This window comes from Panthera onca, chromosome X, assembly GCF_046562875.1.
Source record: "Panthera onca isolate mPanOnc1 chromosome X, mPanOnc1 haplotype 2, whole genome shotgun sequence".
NCBI lineage: Eukaryota > Metazoa > Chordata > Mammalia > Carnivora > Felidae > Panthera > Panthera onca.
This window is the reverse complement of record NC_138357.1, coordinates 79,028,290-79,037,910: the sequence shown is the minus strand read 5'-3', so window position 1 is coordinate 79,037,910 and position 9,621 is coordinate 79,028,290. Positions and strand designations below refer to the sequence as shown.

The 9,621-nt window shown below is 39.4% G+C and overlaps 1 pseudogene; it reads left to right on the top strand.

Moving 5' to 3' along the window:
* The first annotated feature begins 7,764 nt into the window (after window positions 1-7,764).
* On the top strand, window positions 7,765-9,265 carry LOC145713783 (zinc finger protein RFP pseudogene; annotated as a pseudogene).
* Window positions 9,266-9,621: the final 356 nt, after the last annotated feature.

The following is a 9,621-nucleotide window of genomic DNA, read 5'->3' as shown; positions in this document are numbered from 1 at the left end:
GCAACATGAATGAAACTGGAGAGTGTTATGCTAAGTGAAATAAGTCATGCAGAGAAAGACAGATACCATATGTTTTCATTCTTATGTGGATCCTGAGAAACTTAACAGAAGACCATGGGGGAGGGGAAGGGAAAAAAAGAGGTTAGAGAAGAAGAGAGCTAAAGCACTAGAGACTCTTAAAAACTGAGAACAAACTGAGAGTTGATGGGGGGTGGGTAATGTGTATTGAGGAGGGCACCTTTTGGGATGGCACTGGGTGTTATATGGAAACCAATTTGACAATAAATTTCGTATTAAAAATAACGGTAGCATTCTTCATAGAGCTAGAACAAACAATCTTAAAATTTGAATGGAAGCACAGTAGACCCTGAGTAGCCGAAGTAATGTTGAAAAAGAAAACCAAAGCTAGGGGCATTACAATTCTGGACTTTAGGCAGTATTATAAAGCTGTAATTATCAAGATTATTATTAATTATCAAGACAGTAAAGTAACAAAAAGATATATGTTTCTGTGCACATATATCAATGGAACAGAAACAGACACATGTATCAATGGAACAGAATAGACAACCCACAAATTCACCCACACATATATCACCAACTCTTCTTTGACAAAACAGGAAAGGGTATCCATTAGAAAGAAGTATTTTTAGCAAACGGTGCTGGGGAAACTAAACAGCAACATGCAGAAGAAAGAAATTGGACCACTTTCTTATACCATACAAAATAATAAATTTAAAATGGATGAAAGACCTAAATGTGAGACAGGAAATCATTCAAATCCTACAGGAGAAAATAGGTAGCAAACTCTTTGCACTCGGCCCCTTCAACTTCTTCCTTGGCACAACTGCAGAGGGAAGGGAAAATTAAGCAAAAATGAACTCTTGAGATCTCATCAATATAATAAACTTTTGCATAGCAAAGAAAACAATCAACATCTCTAAAAGGCAACCAATTGAATGGGAGAAGATATTTGCAAATGACATATTGAATAAAGGGTTAGTATCTAAAATCTATAAAGAACTTAATCAAGCTCAACACCCAAAAGCAAATAATACAGTAAAGAAATTGGCATAAGACATGAACAGACACTTTTATGAAGAAGATGTCCAGATGGCTAATAGACACATGAAAAGATGCTCAACATCACTCATCATCAGGGAACTACAAATCAAAACCACAATGAGATACCACCTCACACCTGTCAGAATGGCTATAATTAACAATTCAGGAAACACCAGTTTTGGCGAAGATCCAGAGAAAGGGTAACCCTTTTGCGATGCTGGTGGGAATGCAAACTGGTTATGCCACTTGAAAAAATATGGAAGTTCCTCAAAAAATTAAAAATAGAACTACCCCATGACCCAGATATTGCACTATTGGGAATTTAGCCAAGGGATACCATAATGTTGATTCAAAAAGGGCACATACATGCACCCCAATGTATATAGCAGCACTATCAACAATAGCCGAATTATGAAAAGAGCCCAAATGTCATGTCCATCGACTAATGAATGGATAAAGATGATGTGGTGTGTGTGTGTGTGTATGTGTGTGTGTGTGTACACACATATATACATACGTAGAATGGAATACTATTTGGCAATTAAAACAAATGAAATCTTGCCATTTGCAACAATGTGGATGGAACTAAAGGGTATTATGCTAAGCCAAATAAGTCAGATAAAGACACATATCATATGATTTCACTCATATGTGGAATTTGAGAAGATCAACATATGAACATAAGGGAAAGGAAGGGAATAATATAGAGAAAAGTGAGGGATGATCTATGTTATATATACATAACAGATCACTGAAATAAGACGCCATATCTTTGAAAAAAATAATAAAATGGAAAAGAGAAAGAACCAAAACTAATAAAAACATATCTAAGAAAGGAGAAATAACAATGAAAACCACAGGCATACAAACAATTATCAGAGAATATTATAAAAACTATATACCAACAAAGTGGACAATTTGGAAGAAATGGATAAATTCCAGTAAATATATTAGTTATCAAAATTGAGACAAGAAGAAAAGGAAACCTTGAACAGACCAATAATCAGCAAAGGAATGAATCAGTAAACAAAAATCACCCAACAAACCAAATGCCCGGGCCGAATGGCTTCACAGATGAATTTTATCAAACATTTAAGGAAGAGATGATACTTATCTTCTAAACATAAAAAAATAGAATATATAGGAACTCTTCCAAAGTTGTTATACGAGGCCAACATAACCCCAATACCAACATGATATAAAGAAAAACCAACACTGAAAAAGAAAGGTAAAGGCTAATATCCCTGATGAACAAAGATGCAAAGATTCTCCAAAACATACCAGCAAACTGTCTCTAACAATACATTTAAAAAAATCATTCAACAATCACGTGGGACTATTCCTGGGTTACAAGTGTAGTTCGATATTTGCAAATCAATCAATGTGACACATCACAGTAATAAATAAAAGGGTAAGGGTGCCTGGGTGGCTCAGTTGGTTAAGCATCCAACTTCAGCCTAGGCCATGATCTCGCCATTCCTGAGTTCAAGCCCTGCATCAGGCTCTGTGCTGACAGTTCTGAGCCTTGAGCTTGTTTCAGATTCTGTGTCTACCTCCCTCTCTCTGCCGCCCCTCCCCCACACTCTGTTTCTGTCTTTCTCTCTCAAAAATAAATAAACATTAAAAAACTAAAAGAAAGAGCAAGAACTATATGGAGAAGTTAAGGTGATGGAGTAGTTAGAGGAGCCTATGCTTGCCACATCCCTCTAACACTGCTAGATAGATATCAAATCTTTCTAAATACCCAAGAAATCAGTCTGAGGACAGACAGAATGGACTGCACAACTAGACAGAGAGAAGATGCCACATAGTGAGAAGGTAAGAGGTGCAGAGACATGGTTTGGGAGAGAAATAGATCATGGGTGCTGTAGAAGAGAGGGAGCCCTGGTCACAGAGGGGAGAGAAAGAGAGATACAGAGAGAGAGAGATAGCACAGGGTATTTCACAAGGAAAACACTTCCCAACACAATTGACTGGGAAAATAAGAGAGGCTGATTTCTGAGGTTTTATAACCAGCAGGGCTCAAAGTCTGGAGTTGTAAAGGTCCACAGTGGCTAGTGTGGAGCTCTGGGGACACAGTCATGCTACTCTGAGGAAGGACGGCAGAAAGCCTGAGAGCAAATGGCATGACCTGAGGATCCCCTGGGATGCACTGAGATAGATGGTTACCCATTTTTGGAGTGCATCTGGTAGAGATGGCATTACATCTTTAGGAACAAGAGATAGCAGGTGCTGTTTCCTTACCCCACCATGCAGCATAGGCACCAAAACACCTGCTTAGGTTAGCTACTCTGGATACTGGATCTTTTCTGAACTTTGCTCCTCCCCCTTGTACTTTGGTGTGACTGCCCTTCAAGAACAAACCTGCATGAGTTCCAGCATTGAGAGACCCTCCCTCAGAGGACCAGTGTGGGTAACCACCATACCAGGTCACTAAAGTTTGGAGTTTTAAATGTCAGCTGGCCTGCCTAGGATAGAGTCCAAGGTGCACTGCACTGGCAGGTGGGAAGGTGGCCTAGACACAGACAGAGTGAAAGCAACTATCAGAGAGATGCCTGGGATGTACAAGGAGAGATTGTTTGGTCTTTTGGGAGGGCTCTCAAGACAGCAGTTGAAGCGAACTCCCCTCACCAGGAATAAGGAACTGGCTGGCCGCATTCCCCTCCCCCTCCATTCAGCATAAACTAACTTCAGTCAGCAGCACAGTGCAAACACTGCTACCAAACTGCTATCCTAAACTGCTTACAAAAAGACCTACCCCGCTGCACTCTTCTGGTGATTTTTTTTTTTTTTGGCAAGTGTGCTTCAGAACCAGCAAAATGGCTCACACCTCCAAAAGACCAGCACAACGCCCCCTTACACAGACACATCACATCTACTGACCATAGATTTCTACAAAGGTCTTCAGGTCTATTGGAAATACCATCAGGTCTCTTTTAACAAGCTGACCAAAGCACACCTAGTTAAAACTTGCCACTCTCTGTCCAAGGTCAAAACATTCTCCACTACAGGCAAGGAGAAACTCTGCAGAAGAATGACCTGAGGAAAACAGCAGCCAAGACACAGCAGAAGAGTGCACACAGCATACACCAGAGACACTTCCAGAATCAGTAGGCCCTGGACAGTATATGTCCTTTCCTTCATAACACACTATCCTAACACACAGAAGAAGACAGAGAACTAGAAAAAATAAGTCAAGATAGAGGAATTCATCCCAAAAGAAAGAATAAGAGGCCATTGCCAAGGATCTAATTGAAACAGATATAGGTAATATATCTGATCCAGAATTCAAAACAACAAAAATGAAGATACTAACTGGGCTTGAGAAAAGCATAGAAGAAAACAAGGAGTCCCTTACCACAGGGATAAAAGACCTAAAAACTAGGCAGGCACAAATGAAAAATGTGATAACTGAAATTCAAAACTGACTGCATATAATGACCACAAGTATGGAAGAAGCAGAGGAACAAATAAATGATATAGAAGATAAAGTTATGGAAAATAATGAAGCTCAAAAGAAGTTGGAAAGTAAAATATTGGATCATGAATATAAACTTAGGGCACTCAGTGACTCCACGAAACATAATAACATTTGTATCATAACAGTCCCAGAAGAAGAGAAGGAAAATGGGGAAAAAGGTTTACTTGAGAAAATTATAGCTGAAAACTTCCCTAATCTGGGGAAGGAAACAGACATCGAACTCCAGGAGGCACAGACAACTCTTATCAAAATCAACAAAAGCAGGATAATACCAAAATATATTGTAGCTAAATTTGCAAAATATTGAGATAAAGAAAAAATCCTCAAAGCAGCAGGACTAAAGAATTCCCTGATTTATAAAGGAAGACAAATAAAGTTAGCAGGAGATCTCTGCACAGACACTTGTCAGGCAAGAAAGGAGTGGCAGGATATATTCAACGTGCTGAATGGAAAAAAATGCAGCCAAGAATGATCTATCCTGCAAGGATAGATAGTTTCCAGACAAGCAAAAACTAAAGGAGTTCCTGACCACTAAATCAGCCCTGCAAGAAATATTAAAGAGGACTCTTTGAGTGGGACAGAAAGACCAAAAGCAACAAAGACTAGAAAGGAACAGAGAAAATCTCCAGATACAATGACCAAAAATGTAATAAATTGGCACTAAATTTATATTTATCAATAATTACTCTGAATATAAATGGAATAAATATTCTAATCAAAATACATAGGGTTTATGGATAGATTTTTTAAAAAGACCTATATATATGCCAACTACAAGAGACTCATTTTATACCTAAAGACATCTGTAGATTAAAAGTGAGGGAATGGACAAATACTTAACATGCTAATGGATGTAAAAAAGCCCAAGTATCAATACTTATATCATAAAAACTAGATATTTAACTAAAGACTGTAACAAGAAGTGAAGAAGGGCCCTATATCATACTAAAAGGGGTCTATTCCACAAGAAGATCTAACAATTGTAAGTATCTATGCCTTCAACTTGGAACACACACACACACACACACACACACACACACACATGTATGGAGTTTTTATTTATATATATTTAATATGTAATATAATATAATATATAATATTATATAATAATATATATATATACATATAAAGCAATAAATAACAAACATAAAGGAACTCACTGATAATAATACAATAGTAGTAGAGGAATTTAACACCCCACTTACATCAATGGATAGGTCATCTAAGCAGAGAATCGACAAGGAAATACTGGCTTTGAATGACACACTGGACCAGATGGACTTAACAGATATATTCAGAATATTTAATCCTAAAGCAGCTAAATAAACATTCTTTTCAAGTGCACTTGGGACATTCTCCAGAATGGATCACATAGTAGGTCATAAATCAGGTTTCAACAAGTACAAAAAGATTGAAATCATACCATGCATATTTTCCAATTACAATGCCATGAAACTTAAAATAAACCAGAAGAAAAAATTCAGAGAGACCACAAATACATGAAACCTAAAAACACCCTACTAAGGAATTAATGGGTCAATCAGGATTTTGCAGAATTTAAAAATGCATGGAAACAAATGAAAATGTAAACACAATGGTCCAAAACCTTGGGATGCAGCAAAGATATTCATAAGAGGGAAGTTTATAGTAACAAAGGCATGGCTCAAGAAGCAAGAAAAATCTTAAATACACAACCTAATCTGACACCTAAAAGAGGTAGAAAAAGAACAACAAATGAAGCCTAAAGTCATCAGAAGAGAAACAATAAAGATCAGAGCAGAAATTTATGTTATAGAAACAAACAAACAAACAAACAAAAGCCGGTAGAACAAGTCAATGAAACCAGGAGCTGGTTATTTGAAAAAAATTAATAACATTGGTAACCTCCTAACCAAACTTATCAAAAAAAAAAAAAAAGAAAGAAAGGACCTAAATACATAAAATCACAAATAAGAGAAGAAAACACAACCCACACCACAGAAATACAAACAATTATGAGAACATTATGGAAAATTATATGCCAATAAATTGGGCACTCTTAAAGAAATGGATAAATTCCCACAAACATAAACCATCAAAACTGAAACAAAAGAAAACTTGAACAGACTGAAAACCAGAATAGAAATTGTATCAGTAAACAGAGATCAACCAACAACCAAAAATCCAGGGCCAAATGGTCACAGAGTAATTCTTTTTTTTTTTTTTTATTTTTTTATTTTTTTATTTATTTATTTTTTTTAATATATGAAATTTACTGTCAAATTGGTTTCCATACAACACCCAGTGCTCATCCCAAAAGGTGCCCTCCTCAATACCCATCACCCACCCTGCCCTCCCTCCCACCCCCCATCAACCCTCAGTTTGTTCTCAGTTTTTAACAGTCTCTAATGCTTTGGCTCTCTCCCACTCTAACCTCTTTTTTTTTTTTTTTTTTTCCTTCCCCTCCCCCATGGGTTTCTGTTATGTTTCTCAGGATCCACATAAGAGTGAAACCATATGGTATCTGTCTTTCTCTGTATGGCTTATTTCACTTAGCATCACACTCTCCAGTTCCATCCATGTTGCTACAAAAGGCCATATTTCATTTTTTCTCATTGCCACGTAGTATTCCATTGTGTATATAAACCACAATTTCTTTATCCATTCATCAGTTGATGGACATTTAGGCTCTTTCCATAATTTGGCTATTGTTGAGAGTGCCGCTATAAACATTGGGGTACAGGTGCCCCTATGCATCAGTACTCCTGTATCCCTTGGATAAATTCCTAGCAGTGCTATTGCTGGGTCATAGGGTAGGTCTATTTTTAATTTTCTGAGGAACCTCCACACTGCTTTCCAGAGCGGCTGCACCAATTTGCATTCCCACCAACAGTGCAAGAGGGTTCCTGTTGGTCACAGAGTAATTCTAACAAACATTTAAAGAAGAGTAAATATGCCTTGAGTGTAGGCTGTTCCCAGTTCACATGACAGTGCCTCTCATCATCCTCCTTGAATAGCCATGGGGCTCCCAATGAAGGCAGAACCTTGTGCCCACTTGATGGGGTGCCTGGGCCCAGGGATGGCTAGCCAAAGTGGAGCCAGGGTGTGTGTCTTTGTTCTGGGCCAGGAGGCACAACCCTCTGCTGGAGGGTTGCCCAAAGCTGGAGGAGTGTCATAGAGTTTGGTTCCACACAGAAGTGGGCACCAGAGCCCATGTCCTGCACCCCACAAGCCCACCCATGGCTTCCAGGAACAGGCCCACTGCTTACAGCAGGAGACCACCTGCTCCATGTTCCTGTAACCAGATCACGATTCCCGACAGGGGCCACAATATCTGTTGCACATGCCTCACCTACTCTTAGGGTAAGGTGGAGACCAAAATGTGGTGTCCTCAGTGCCAGGAGATCTTCCTGCAATGGCACATGGGCTCAACCAGCACCAGGCCAGTATCACCCAGCTGGTGTAGTAACTGCTCTGCCAGCTGCTATTAGGGCCTGAGGGCAATATGGGCATGTGCAAGAAGCACCACAAGCCCCTGAAGCTGTAATACAAGGCGGACCAGATGTTCATCAGACGGTGTGAGACTGGTACCACCAGCAGAGTGGCCACAATGTGCGGCCACTTGAGGAGGCAGTGGAGGACTTCAAGGAGCAAATAAGCTGGACCACCTTAAAAGACTGAGAGACTTAAAGAGGTGTTAGACACAGGGGGAGAAAGCATGAGCTAAACTCTTGAGTCTGACCCATATGGAGAGGGAGAAGATCATCTGGGAGTTTGAGAAGCTCTATTATTCTTTGAGGGGGCATGAGTATTGCCTCTTGGCCTGTCTTGAGGAACTACATTTGTCTATCTACAACAGCATCAATGGCACCATCACCCAGTTGTCTTGCAACACCTCCCACATGAGTAGCCCGATTGCCCAGCTGGAAGGAAAGCAGCAGCACCACAACAGGGTGTCCCTGAAGGATATCAGGAATACATTGAGCAGAGCTGAAAGAATAAGGATCTCTTAACCCTGGATCACACCTTCAGATCTACAAGATAAAATCTACATTTGTGCTCAAAAATGTCTGTTCTTGACCAAGAATCTGAAGCAGTTCACAGAAAAAAAATGCAGTCAGATATAGAGAAAATCTAAGAATTGAAAGAAGCTCAATTATACTCAGTGGAAGTGACTCTGGACCCAGACACAGCCTTTCCCAGCTTGATCTTCTCCTGCAGGAAGTGCAGTACCGTTACCTCCAGCAGAACCTGCCCAACAACCCTGAGCAGTGACATCTGTTTCCATGTGTCTTGGGTTCTCCATGTGTCATTGTTGGCACATATAATTGGGAGGTAGAGATGGGAGATAAATCAAAGTGGACCATAATTCAATGTGCAGAAAATGTGGAGTAACTTTGTCCATCCAAAAGAGATTATGGGCAATGTCCTTGTGGTATGGGAAAGAATACTGGGCTCTTACCTTCCCAATTACTTCCAACCACCAGAAGACCCCTTTCCAGGGGTAGAGATTTCTATGGATTATGATGCTGGTGAAGGTTCCTTCTATAACATGACAAACAGGTGTCACATATTTCATTACTCTCACACTATGTTCTGTGACCCTGTCCAGCCCTACTTCAGTCTGAATTACTCAGGAGGGAAGAGTGCATCCCTTCTCATCATCTGACCCATGAGGGAACCAATGGCTCTTCTGGCCATGTTGGCAATCATGCTCATTTCATGGATACCTCCCATTGAGGAGATGAACATAGGCCAAAATGGTTTTTGCACATAATTCTACCTCAGACATGAGGTGTCTTCTTGCTTGCCACTTCTTGTTAATCACATCTGCATATCATTACCACTTTACATGCCCTTACAGTGGGAGCCAGTTTATTCACTTTCGTTACTATCCTTTCCCTTCCCAAGAAAATGCAACATGTAATGAGAAGTATCAAGATTGCTCATAAATGAAAACCAGATGAAAGAATAAAATAAGAAAGAAAGAAAGAAAGAATAGTTAATACCTATTTTCCTCAATATATTTCAAAAAATAGAAATGGAAAGAAAACTTCCAAAGTCATTCTACGAGGCCAGCATTACCTTGATTCCAA